A 13,860-nucleotide genomic window follows, 5' to 3' on the forward strand; every position below is an offset into this window, starting at 1 on the left:
TCAAGTCAAGTCGAGTCGAGTCAAGTCAAGTCACGAGTCAAGTCACAGTTCAAGTCAAATCGCCTTTTCGAAGTATGATGCATGCTGACGTCATTGCATTTTGCTAGCTGTCTGAAATACAGATTGATCGGTCATTGATTTTAAACCGATGAACGAATATAGAGTTGAATGTACACGCAAGAAGGCGATGTATCGCTCACATGTACGCAGAACTAAGTAATTGCATATCATCAGATTATAGTTACCAGCCAAACTAAAGAATAGGGAAACGAATTGATGAGATGCAATACATTACCCATTTACAAATTGATATGATACAATACGAGCCTGCGCCAATGGCTGAGGACCATATAACTATATTCGAATTCCATTTCAATAAAACAAGAGGCTTGGTTAAGGCAAGAATAAAGAACAGAAATAGACATTTGGCTATTAAATAGCTTCACCATACTAGTTTGCGACAACGTAAGCTGTAAGCTTCGATCCCTTCGTTCGCGGTCAATTTATTTGTGAGAGAACAATGGAGGCTCAGTAAAACGCACGATCATTGAATGATTGGCGCTCTCACGGGCTACACCAGCGTTTCGCGAACAATCCGAACATACGCAAGATACAGTGATTTTTATCGACACCGATTATTTGTTGACTTGAAATTGACTCGTGAATTTTACTCCGAGTCACGAGTCAATCCACATTTCTGATACGTCGAGTCAAGTCAAGTCAAGTCATTTTAGCAAAGTGACTCGAGTCAAGTCAAGTCATACGAAAAAGGTGACTCGAGTCTGACTCGAGTCAAGTCATGACACGAGTCGTCCCAACACTGCTTTATAGGGGAACGGATTTCCGTTGGTATGGTAAGAAACTATATAGAATGGTGGTGGTGTGATGTGGCTGTGTCGGCCTTTTGTTGTTGTTTGTTGTATTCATGGTGTTTGTCGACTACTATGGTTATTTACACGATGCCAATTTTCTTTAACTTTATACCGTAGCTGCCGACTTGTAGCACGACTAACTTCTAGGCCTTTACAAGACACCGACCGCTCACACTGACGAGAAGGCAAGGAGGAGCCTCGATGAACCTCCAACCATAGTGTCCGATATGGTGTGGACAGTGGACCAGTGTTGGGATCAAGTCACTACCTTCAAGTCACGAGTCATCTCGAGTCATTGCACATTTTGACTCGAGTCAAGTCAAGTCAATCGATTTTCAAAGGTGACTCGAGTCAAGTCAAGTCACTCGTTTTTTGGAGGTGACTCGAGTCAAGTCAAGTCAAGTCACGAGTCAAGTCACAATTCAAGTCAAATTGAATTTTCGAAGTATGAGTGATCATTCAAATTCATTATATTTTACTGGCTATGTTAAAGAGATCAATTGGTCATTTATCTTGAATCCAATAACGAATATAAAGTTAAATATACATGCAAAAATGCGTTGTATCGCTCACGCACACGTAGAACTGCTAATAAAATACGTAAGTAACTGTATAGCTACATCAGGGGTGTCAAACGTACGACCCGCCAAATGATTTCATTGGGCCCGCGAAGAAATTCTGAGTATATGGTGAAAATTGCGTGATTTATCCAACACATTTCTCGAATTTGCAGTAAGAAATACCGCTAATAAATATTCCTTCAAGAAAGCAAATTTCGAGTATGTTCATAGGCCACATTATAACAACCCGACAGCGGAAATGTGATTGTAGTTATCGTCAGGACAAAATCGCTGACATTGACAACCATTCCGAGAATGCGAAAAAGTGCATATACTGACTACTGAGTTTAGGGTTAGTAATATTTAGGAATCATTTGACTGGTGCGGCCCGCGAGTGATCTGTATATTTGAATTCGACCCGCGACGTCAGTTGAGTTTGACAACTCTGAGCGACATGCTATACATTCTGTTATTATCAGCAAAAATAGAGGATCGAATACGAGGCCTCGAGAAGATGAAAGAAATTGATATCGCACAATACCCTAGCCATCTATACACATCATTAAGGATATAAATACATAAAATATATTTGTTAGATTTAATCATACAAGAGGGTTGGTAAAGGTGAGCGCCGTGCAATGTAAGGACAGAGCCGTCCAATAAACAGCGATACGTTGCTATTAAATTAATCTGCTCTTACGACAAGGCAAGCTGTGATCATTTCGTATGCGGTCAGTGTATGTGTGATGTAACAATGCAGGATCAGCGAAACGTACAATCAGTGAATGACTGGTTGCTCTCACAAGTTACAATGGCATATCGTGAATAAAATGAACATGCACAGAATACATTGATTTAGTCGACACCGTTTACTTGATGACTTGAAATTGACTCGTAAATTTTGCTCCGAGTCACGAGTCAATCCACATTTTTGAAGTGCCGAGTCAAGTCAAGTCATGTCATTTTTGCAAAGTGACTCGAGTCAAGTCAAGTCATTCGAAAAAGTTGACTCGAGTCTGACTCGAGTCAAGTCATGACTCGAGTCATCCCAACACTGCAGTGGACACAAGCAAATCGCACGGCTCAGTGAAATTGGTCTACGTCACTCTTCATTTCAATTTTATGCTGCTCGTCGTAGTCCTGGAATCCCCAAAAATCAGCCTCCAATGTTGTATTGTAACGGATTTCTGTGACGCAGCGATGCCGCCTGGGAGCAAGTGAGGAGCAGCGCAAACCACCAGCGTTTTGGCCATTGTTGCGCATCCGATTGAGCATCGAGCATTCGCACTCTCACTTCTGTGCACACTTGCTCATGAGCTGCTCAGAAGGCATGGTTGCATCACAAATACCAAAGGTCGTTTCAATACAACATTCGAAGCTGATTTTGTGGGGTTCCAGGGCCACGAGGATCATAAAATATATATTTTCGCAATCAGTACCGCGGGAGGTTTAGATTGATACTCGTTCTATCAAATTTGTTGCTCGACAATATGGTCAGAAATTACCATCAAATTGCCTTTACCCAAATGGAGAGTGGGACGTACAGCAATTTCACTGATCCGTCAGACTTGCTTGTGTCCACACAATATAGCACACTATGGTGGGGTAGGTATTCTAGAGTCGACCTCGGCCGGACTTGAGCCCGCAACTCATCGATGTTGCAGCCGTGGATTATACCACTACGCTATCGCGCCACTTATGTCGGCCTGCGTGAAGCATATAATTGTGCTTCTTTCACTATGGCGACTATACGATATTGTAATAAGTGACAGTAACTATCCTATTGCAGTGGTTCCCAGACGGTGGGGAATTCAATGGTTTCTGGTGGGGAATAGACGCATTTGCTCAAAATTATATAGAGGACAGTCTACATATTAACGGAGACACATGCCCAATTACCGTTACCAGTTAACTGCTCTGGAATGTATGTATAGAATATTATATTGCGTGTTGTTCACAAAACCTCATTTTTAACTCGGGATGGCCAATGATGGTCTCCCAAACGCATCTAGCACGACTAGTTTGACGTGAGATAGCGCTATCGCCAAATTTTGAGAGGTAATGATGGTATTGGTTCATAATACGTTTTATGATACAGTTACAGGCGATTGTCGTGCGTACTGGTGTGTCTTGTATAGTCGAACCAGCAAATAGCTGCTCTGTGATGACAAAGTGGTGGGTAGTGGGGAACAGGACCGCATCTTCCGAACCCCCCACCCCCACCCCGCGATTTAATATTGCCGAATATCAGAATATTTGGTACACTTCTCTCACGAAAATAAGTGGCATTTATAGAAATGGAGACTTCGGCATCGGCCATTACTGCGCCAAGACGCACCAAGGCATATGAAGTTATACGCCATGTAACATGCAACTCCGAGAAGTGTTCGAGAACGATCAGCAGCGAAAAGACTTTTGCCGAGAAGAAAGGCCCGTGTGGAACCCAAAACTTCGATGTATATACAATATACATATGTGTTTAATTGGCTAAATGGCTGGCGCCGAATGTTTCTGGTCCGGCGTTCTGAATCCCACAGGACAAATGCCATCCCGCAGGGAGAAATTATTAATTTGCCAGTAAAGCAATACCAATTTAAAATCGTGTGTGCCTTTTAGTTTTGGCGATGTCCATATCTTTTGACATAACAGATAGGAGGTCACAAAATATCATAATGTAACGTATTCAATATACCAACGTGTCCGCCCGAAGATGTTCAATTCTTATTTAGGGGTCCTACCTTTTTCAACGCACCTCACGCAGCTCTACGGGTAAATCTTAAATGAGCAGAGAGGGGATAAAAAAATTGATAACAAAATGTATGCAATTCCCGATCATATTGACCGATTCAAACACGAATTATATAAATTTTTCGCGCTTCGCGCGTTCAGTCGAAATAAGGTGTTGCACTAAACCAGTGGTTCTCAACCGGGGGTCCGTGGACCCCGGGAGGTCCGCGAAGTATTCCAGGAGTCTGCGAGACCGCTACCGTTACTAACTATTAGGGGAGATGTGGTACCGATGGATCACTGGGACCGAAAATACTTTAAAAGTTCTCCATGATAATTCCATGATTACACTCCGTGAATTTGTCTACAAGTACATGCTGACAGAATCTTTCCTCACATGCAAAAAAAATCGACCTGCATGAGTTATGGGGTCTGTGACGAATGATTTACGTTTTAGGGGGTGTAAAGTAAATTTAGATCGACATTTACATTTTTCTATATCACCTTTCAGACTAATAAACCCGCTATAATTTTTGATGTGAAGTATAGGGCTTGTATCAGGGTATATAATGGCACATATTTTTTGAATCAATACCATCCTCGAGTGGACTATTTTCAAGTCAATTACAATATTCATGGGGTGGGGGACCTATGGCACCATAGCCAAATCAAGCAAAATAGATGGACCAACTAATCACTCAACAACAGAAACGCGCCTGCATATATATAGGCTGTAAATCATAGTTACATGCGGTGTTTTATCGCTATTACGAGGTATTTGAAAGTAAAAATGTCGATTTGTGGGTAATATGTATGTAGCATTAATTTTGTTAGTTTAGGCGTAAATCAAAACATGATTTTTTGCCAATATTTGAGTTGATATAATGTATTTGATTCTTGAAGGTCGCGACGAAACATTCTTCATTGGCTTGCTGTAGCTTAGCTTACAGTACACAACAAAACAAGTCAACAAATTTGAGTTTTTGAGCGTATGTCTCATAGGTCCCATGGTCGTGTGCCTTTGGACCCACCGGGTGGGGACCGATGACATGTTCGAGCAACAAATTTTAAACGTTTATAAATATTTTTCGAAAAGGCGGATATTCATGTAAATGTCCGCGATAGGTAGAGCTTGTATCGAAGTGTTGAGACAGCAAAAGATCTGCTATTCTCGGCTGAAGATTTGAGGGCCAGAGATCGTTTTGTAATTTTTGATCCATCGGTACCACATCTCCCCTATGCCAGTGCTCTGTGACCAGTGTAGTGCGGTCAGGGAAGGAAAGTGAGAAAGTGCCTCACCTGCCGCCTAACTGAGTAAAGAAAATTGGTAAAGCCTTCAATGATTATTGATATTTACCAGTGCTGGGATCAAGTCATTACCTTCGCGTCACGAGTCATCTCGAGTCATTGCACATTTTGACTCGAGTCAAGATAATCGATTTTCAAAAGTGACTCGAGTCAAGTCAAGTCACTCGTTTTCTGGAGGTGACTCGAGTCAACTCGCGTCAATTCAACAGTCAAGTCACAATTCAAGTCAAATTGAATTTCCGAAGTATGAGTGATAATTCAAAGTCATTACATTTTGCTAGATGTACGAGAGACATCTTATTGGTCATATAGATTGAATCAAATAATGAGGGGTAAAGTTGAATATACAAAAAGGCGTAGTATCGCTGACGCACCCGTCGAGCTGCTAATAAAATACGTGAGCCAAAATAGAGGATCGAATACGAAGCGCCGAGAAGTCTACACATCTGCACATCCGTGAGAATAGACTAAATTTAAAATAAACGCATAGACTATATTCGTTCATTCAAACCATACAAGAGGGTTGGTTAAGGTGAACACTGCGCGATGTAAGCACTGAGCCATCTAAGAAACGGAGATACGTGGCTATTAGATTATTCTACTGCAAGTGTAGGCTACATAAACGTATAAGCTGTTGTAGTTTCCTTTTCGGTCAATTTATCTGTGATGTAGCAATGCAGGATTAGTGAAATGTACAATCAGTGAGTGACCGGTTGCTCTTACAAGCCACACCGGCGTATCGAGGACAATCCGAACATAAATAAGATACAGAGATTTAATCGACACCGTTTGTACTTGATGACTTGAAATTCACTCGTAAATTTTGCTCCGAGTCACAAGTCAATCCACATTTTTGAAGCGCCGAGTCAAGTCAAGTCAAGTCATTTTTGCAAAGTGACTCGAGTCAAGTCAAGTCAAGTCATACGAAAAAGTTGACTCGAGTCAAGTCATCACTCGAGTCATACCAACACTGATATGCGATAGTGCCTTGGTCGCTGCATTCTGAGCAGTGTGGAGCGTAGCCTTGATGTTGAGCGTACCGTGTAGTTTTTCTGAAATTTGCCTTTCCTTGACCTCGTGTGTCTTGTTTTTTTTTTGTCATGAGACCGACTTCAATTAAAATACCTAATCTCTGCCACATGCTCGGCAAAAGTTAAAAGGACGGTTTCACCCCTGACTCTACGTTGTGGAATTCGTTCTCGCAACAATGCCATATATTTGAGTTTATATTTTGTAATGCAATACCCACCCCTAGATGATAAATGACTTTTTGGATATGGCGAACAAAACCACCTGCGTTATAATTGCCAATCAAATAATAATCAACAACAACAACCCCTGACTCTAGTATACAAATATGTTGTGCACTAAACCTTCAAATTTCAGTTTTCGGCTTTCTTTTTATGATATGCCCGTTCATCCTTTATGGGTCATAGATAGGGCTGGGCACAATGATTCGAGTACTCGAATCTGAATCGAGTATTAATTTTAATGATTCGAGTCGAGTAGTAAAAGGCGATTTTTTCGAGTACTGAAATTATACGCTCCTCGCAACGGAAACTTCATTTGCTAACGAGAATTATAGTTTTGATACATTTTTCACTGATGAAGCCTTGAAACCTTGATTGGCCGTGTCGCAGCATAAGAGACATAGTACAAAGCTACGAATGTTACTGGAAATAACAAATTTCCGAAGTCATGATCATCCCACAACATTGTCAAGAAGTGCAGTGAAATTGGTATGGTCGAAAAAATACTAAAGTATCTTTAATGTGACGGATAGCAGGCATCATGTTCTTCGTGGTGGCATAAAAGGTGCATATTTGGACTTTGATATAGTACATTCTGTTGTGATGTCATAATGAGTGATACTCGAATACTCGACTCGACTCGAAGCTTTTTACGTGATTCGGAATCGAATCACTCAGGTACTCGATTTTGCCCAGCCCTAGTCATAGATATGATAAGTCATATAGTAATTGTGATAGTATAGTGATTGACTTGTTTTACGGATGGGGGATTTGGAAACGTATCACGTCACAATTTGAAACGCATACCGTATAATCAGTAATGTGACAATGGCGACAAAGAAGGCTCTCTAAACATCTGTAAACAGCAATATGTTTGTATTAGTAGGCTATTGGCAATTAAATCGAGTTTGCACTGTAGGTTATTTGATCTCAGACGACCATTCTAGTTGTGTGAGTCATGAAGTTTTAAAAGTAATAAATTGAAACTGCCTCGTGTTTTCCCAAATTATAACAAAAAATAAGTTTCCACCATTTTGCAAATTTTGCAGTCTCGCGGACCCCCTGGAAATGCTTCGCGGACCCCTGGAAATGGCAGATGCGGTCCTGTTCCCCACCACCCACCACTTTGTCATCACAGAGCAGCTATTTGCTGGTTTTACTATACAAGACACACCAGTACGCACGACAATCGCCTGTAACTGTATCACAAAACGTATTATGAACCAATACCATATTAACGCTCAAAATTTCGCGAAAGCGCTATCTCACGTCAAATTAGTCGTGCCAGATGCGTTTGGGAGACCATCATTGGCCATCCCGAGTTACAAATGAGGTTTTGTGAACAACACGCAATATAATATTCTATACATACAATCCAGAGCAGTTAACTGGTAACGGTAATTGCGCATGTGTCTCCGTGAATATGTAGACTGTCATTAATTTTGAACAAATACGTCTATTCCCCACCAGAAACCATTGAATTTCCCACCGTTTGGGAACCACTGCAATAGGATAGTTACTGTCACTTATTACAATATCGTATAGTCTCCATACTGAAAGAAGCACAATTATATGCTTCACGCAGGCCGACATAAGTGGCGCGATAGAGTAGAGGTATAATCCACAGCAGCAACATCGATGAGTTGCGGGCTCGAGTCCGGCCGAGGTCGACTCCAGAACACCTATTCAATCATAATGTACTATATGGTGTGGGCACAAGCAAGTCTGATGGATCAGTGAAGTTGCTGTACGTCCCACTCTCCATTTGGGTAAAGGCAATTTGACGGTAATTTCCGACCATCTTGTCGAGCAACAAATTTGATAAAACGAGTATCAATCTAAACCAGTGGTTCTTAACCTTGCCACCTGCGCCACCCCAAAGGGCCCTGGCGATTTTGAAGGGGGCGGAAACGCTCAGGGGACGATATGGGGGGCGCTGTGCTCGGGGGGCGATATGGGGGGCGCTGAAGAAAAATTGCTTCGCAGTAGATGATGTAGTAGTAGGACATATCCTTAATGAGTATCCAGAGCAAATTAACATTAGACAAAACATGTCAAATCTCGCAGTTTTTTGGCGCGCCACGCGACGATGTTTGCTACATATGTTTTCATAAATGTTTTGGGTTATTATAATTCGTGTAAAATGAATTGCGCGTACGTTTATATCAATTTCGCGTTAAAACACTGCCGTCATTTTAGAATTCCACCCAGGACGCAGTTCAATCGGTGAAATTCCGGACGTATGACAACCCTGTGCTAGAATGCAGTGGAATTCAGCCTATACTCAGTTGAGCACTAATTGAGTTTTAGTTTAATAAGTTACTTTAGTGACTTCACACTGCTTGATCTTGGAGCATTGTAAAAATGCTTTACAATCGTATTGTATCTTGTATTTTACAATTATATTGTATATGCTAATCCTGTCAAGGTAAGGTAGCCTAGTTAAAGTTTCGCTCAGCTGGCACTGAATATATTTTACAATGTCAAAATAACGGCAAAAACAACTAGGCGGCAAATGACGTAATGGAATTAGGCTTACAGAAGTGCAGCATGCGATAACATCCGGAAATGCCATAGGATACTAGAAATCCTGAGCATTCATTTCTATTTCAACTACTGTTATGATATCGATAATTGTATTGACCTTGAAACGTAATCAACACGGTTTTCCTCGGCCTTTCATAGACCGCTTGAAACTAGTCTACAGTTTGTGAACCACGCGAAACTAAAACTTCATATTGTTAATTTATACGTTAAATGCTGTTCGACTGACTCTCATCAGTAGCGTAGCTTACGTCAGTAATGAGGCGAAAATACCGTCTACATCGAAATTACAAGTGTTTCATTATTCTCATAATTGCGCCTACAAATACCATTCAAATAACAATCTGTACAAGTGACCTCATAGATTACGCGCAGAGTGGCATCCCTTCTCGTTTGTGAGTATAGTAACCAGACGAACGAGTAACCAATACTAGCAGAGTAGCCTACGTGACAGGGTTGTAATGAATCGAGTCATGACTCGATTCGAGTCCGACTCGAGTCGCGTTTATCTGGTGACTCGACTCGACCCGAGTCATTTTCTCAAAATCTGTAAATGACTCGACTCGAGTCAATTTGTGTAGTGAGTCGACTTGAACTCGAGTCATTGTACATGACTCGACTCGAGTCAATCTGTGTCGTGACTCGACTTGGACTTGAGTCATTGCACATGACTCGAACCAAGTCATGTGACTCGAGACACAGACGGCCAAGACCGACATTTCGTTGTAGTTTCGAAGAATAGTAAAGTAACCACACTAATGGGATTTCGTCAATTGGTACTGGTACTTGAAAATGCGAGCAGAAACCGCTAAAACTGAGGATAATTATTATATTATAAATGCGAACCATTCGATATCACCAAACAGAGTTACAAAAGTGGGTTGGCAAGACTTTAACTGGAAACTGAGCACAGTGAGCAGTCAACGCAATGACTTGGAATCGGACTCAAGTCATAATACCATGACTCGGACTCGGCCCTCTGCTCGCTAACTTGAACTCGGACTTGACTCGGTGGTGAGTTGAAAATAACTCGACTTAACTCGAGTCAAAACTATAAAAGTGAGAGTGACATGTGAGTTGTGACTCATAGTCTTAATTGTGACTTGGTTACAACCCTGGTACGTGGGAACTGTTGTATACCCGAGTGTCTACAGTACACTAATATGCTAATATTACTCGCAGACAGAGTGGTGAAATAGCATAGCAATTCGTTCCACAGCTTCAACAACATTGGGTTGAGAGATCGATTTCCAACGAGGTCGACTATTTCGTTACGGCCTATGTTGTGAGGGCTTCTCTAGGGTCCTCTTCACAATGCAACGAGAAGAGGTGTACAGAATCATGATTTTAGATTTGAACCGTAGAGGAATCCGGCAAGTTTTGAGCTCTGAGCGGAAGTGATGACCTTTTTTTTTTTTAGTCATCCACCTGGCAATGTGGAGAGAAAAACGGTATTTTGAGGAAGAGATAACCTTTTTTTTTTAGTCAACCGATCGCAAAGTGGGAAAAATTCACCGGTTTTTGAGAATTCTACTCCGGTTTTGCAAGTTGCAAATTTCTGAAAAAGTGTCCTCTTTTTAGAATTCCAAAATATGGTAAGCCTATTGTTACGGATAGGGCTGATAAGTTAGAAAATCAGTTTAGGATGTATAATATTGTTCGGGAAACTAGAAATATCAGCACCGTATGCTCAGTTGACCATTTACTAATGGCGGACAAGGTGACCTGTAATAGGTTACAATAGGTTATCGTTACGCGTTACTGGTTTTCTGAGATTCGTAGTGAACAGCCAACGCACAACTGTGACATCACAAGCAGCGTCTCATTTAGTAAGTACAGTAAGTAGTGAACAACACTTGGGATAAATATAAATTTATACGAAATTAGATGGAAAAGAAAGGAACTATATGTAATGATAAATGTTTCTGTATGAAAGACAAATAACCCAAGTCAAACATTACAACGTGGCCAGCAAATATTATTGGTGGCATGTCAGCGGATGAATACCACTTATTTCGAAATCGTTCGAGTGTCGTATCGTTGTCTGGCCATTATTGAGATTTGATCAAATTGTGGAGCGAAGCTTGTTGTGCTTCAATAAAGTGGACACGATCGTGGAAGATTACTAGGAACGCTGAATGGGATACGCATCATAAAAGGTACAGTATACTACATAGTAGGCCTATTTGTTACCGTGAATATCTGCGACTGTGCACACCACTTTCATGATTGAAATATTTCATTCTCCGCATTCTCTGTTCTATTTTGGGATATTAGTCGACTTATATAGTGACCTGTGACACCACTTACTCCGCCGCGGAGGAGTTGAAACTGTTGGCTTGTTTATGTCATTTTCGGGCCATAGCATAGAGGTGTTTTCATCCACTGCTGGATTTGTTTGGCACACAAGCCACCTCAGATGAGGAGCCTTTTGCTTCAATACATTAGATAAAGTAAGTCATGAATCTCTGCTATATCATGTACAAGGCGGAGCCTTTATCACACAATGTACCGGTACTGGTACTTCAAAACATGTTACCGTATATTTTTGTTAGCCAATTTGTGTTAGTAGTTTTTATAATGTCATGTCTAGGTTAGGAACTTTGATTTATATAGCGATTTACTCATGAATTCTTTTTAGTGGAACTGCAAGATACTAGTTACACAAAAGGAATGAGGACGAGAAAAAGAAACAATTGGAAGTTTGGCCGGTGGTGGAATTAATTCACCTTTTCTTGCGACCACTCGTGTTACTGCATGTCTCCTAAAGAAGAATTAGACCTCCAGCAGCAATACTTTTCCATCGATTACCACTTCATTGTGATATCATGAATGAATATGCAGTTTGTTCCAATGTCGTTTTGGGAGTGTGAAGAAAAAATTGCGATATTTTAGCATCGGGTTGCTTTGCGATAGGCATGGATATACGTGAATTTACAAGCAGGTATGTAATCCTGATTTACAGGGACAGCATGTAGGTAGGTAGGTAGGTAGGTAGGTAGGTAGGCGGTAAAATGACAGTTTCGGTCGCAAATGTACTGGAGAACATGTAGATTGGATATACCGGAGGGGACTGTAACATTACAGTCTGGCGTGTAAAGTGAGATTACCGGACGAGTGTAAGTTAAATTTGCATTGACTAACGGTAATGTTAGATTACCACGAAATGTCTGGCTACCGCGCTTCCAAACATTTCGCGGTAAATCGAGGTTTTTATTTTTTACAGTGCAGGTTTAATTTTCGTTTTGCGGTTGTTTGTTTGAAAATTGAATTGATATGTCATAATTACAAGTCATGAGACGACTACTACTTTCAGGGCTGTAGAGTCGGTAACTTTTACCACCGACTCCAACTCCACACATTTTCAATATACCGACTCCAACTCCGATCCTCAGTCTTAAAACGTAACGACTCAAACTTCGACTATTCTCTTACGAGAACTTCGACTCCGAATCCAACTCAGACTCCAACAGTATTACCAATTTACTTCGAGAATTATATGCCACAGTGAAGGTTGAATGACGATCATATAACCATTGAACATATGCAAACATATGATTAACGATGGCATACAAAATTGTTTTATTGTGAGAGTTGTTCACTATGCAATTTACACGGAAGAATGCTTTTCTATAGATTCCTTCTTTTTTCATATTTTATAAGTTCTTTACAACATGGACTCTCTGATACCCTAATATGCATGAATCATTCAACGAAGACATATATCCATTCCTGGACAATTAAAATGTAGATAAAACAATCGAAGTGTAGCTCTTGTGTATGAATCAGCAACTAATACAGAGATGTAACTTATTAATTTCCTCATTACACACTATAATGATTACAAGCACATACGCTCTCACTACTAGTAAACATAGGTCAGAAACGAAATTTAGGGAGTAGTCAAATAGCATATGTCTATCTATGTGGACTTAGTCAAGTATTCAAGAACTAGGACTCACAGCAGTCTTTCTTAATCATTTATTCCACCCTATCAGCTAAGCTATATACACTACAAATATTTCTAATTTAGTCAAGTGGGAAGCAGCGTTTGGTTTTATTACATCAATTTTACAATTTTACAAAACCAGACGATGTATTTACTCTGTAACAGTACCATGGTATAATTCCAAAAATTGCATCAATTTGTTACTTCATCGCGAAGACGCATAATACGATTTTCTTCTGCTGTGCAATTGAATTGCAATTTTCAAATAATGTCCAATTTTACCAATATCGTTACTAAAAACAGTGATTGATGGTGTATAAAAATCATATTCCAGTTATTATTAGTAATTTAAAGATACCGTTGAGTAGTTGTTTTCATAATAAACAAGTTGGAGTCGGAGCCTGAAAACTGCAGTGGCTGGAGTTGGAGTCGGAGTCGTTGAATAATGCTGCCTGAAGTTGGGGTCGGAGTTTGTGAAAATGACCCTAACTCCAGGCAGCATTATTCCACGACTCCGACTCCAGCCACTATAGTTTTCACGACTCCAACTCCGACCCCGACTCCAAGGCGTGCTAAAAAGAGACTCTGACTATGACTCCATTATAACAAAAATTGCCAAACTCTGACTCCGACTCCACAACCGTGGCTGC

At 40.6% G+C, this 13,860-nt stretch overlaps 1 protein-coding gene across 1 annotated transcript in view; it reads right to left on the reverse strand.

The window, feature by feature from the left end:
- LOC145451664 (uncharacterized) overlaps positions 1-13,860 on the reverse strand; it is a 196,839-nt gene that overhangs the window by 13,248 nt on the left and 169,731 nt on the right. The gene's annotated exons all lie outside the window — the stretch shown is intronic.

The sequence above is a fragment of the Botryllus schlosseri genome, chromosome 12, assembly GCF_051294905.1.
Source record: "Botryllus schlosseri isolate E-star chromosome 12, Bs_hap1, whole genome shotgun sequence".
Taxonomy (NCBI): domain Eukaryota; kingdom Metazoa; phylum Chordata; class Ascidiacea; order Stolidobranchia; family Styelidae; genus Botryllus; species Botryllus schlosseri.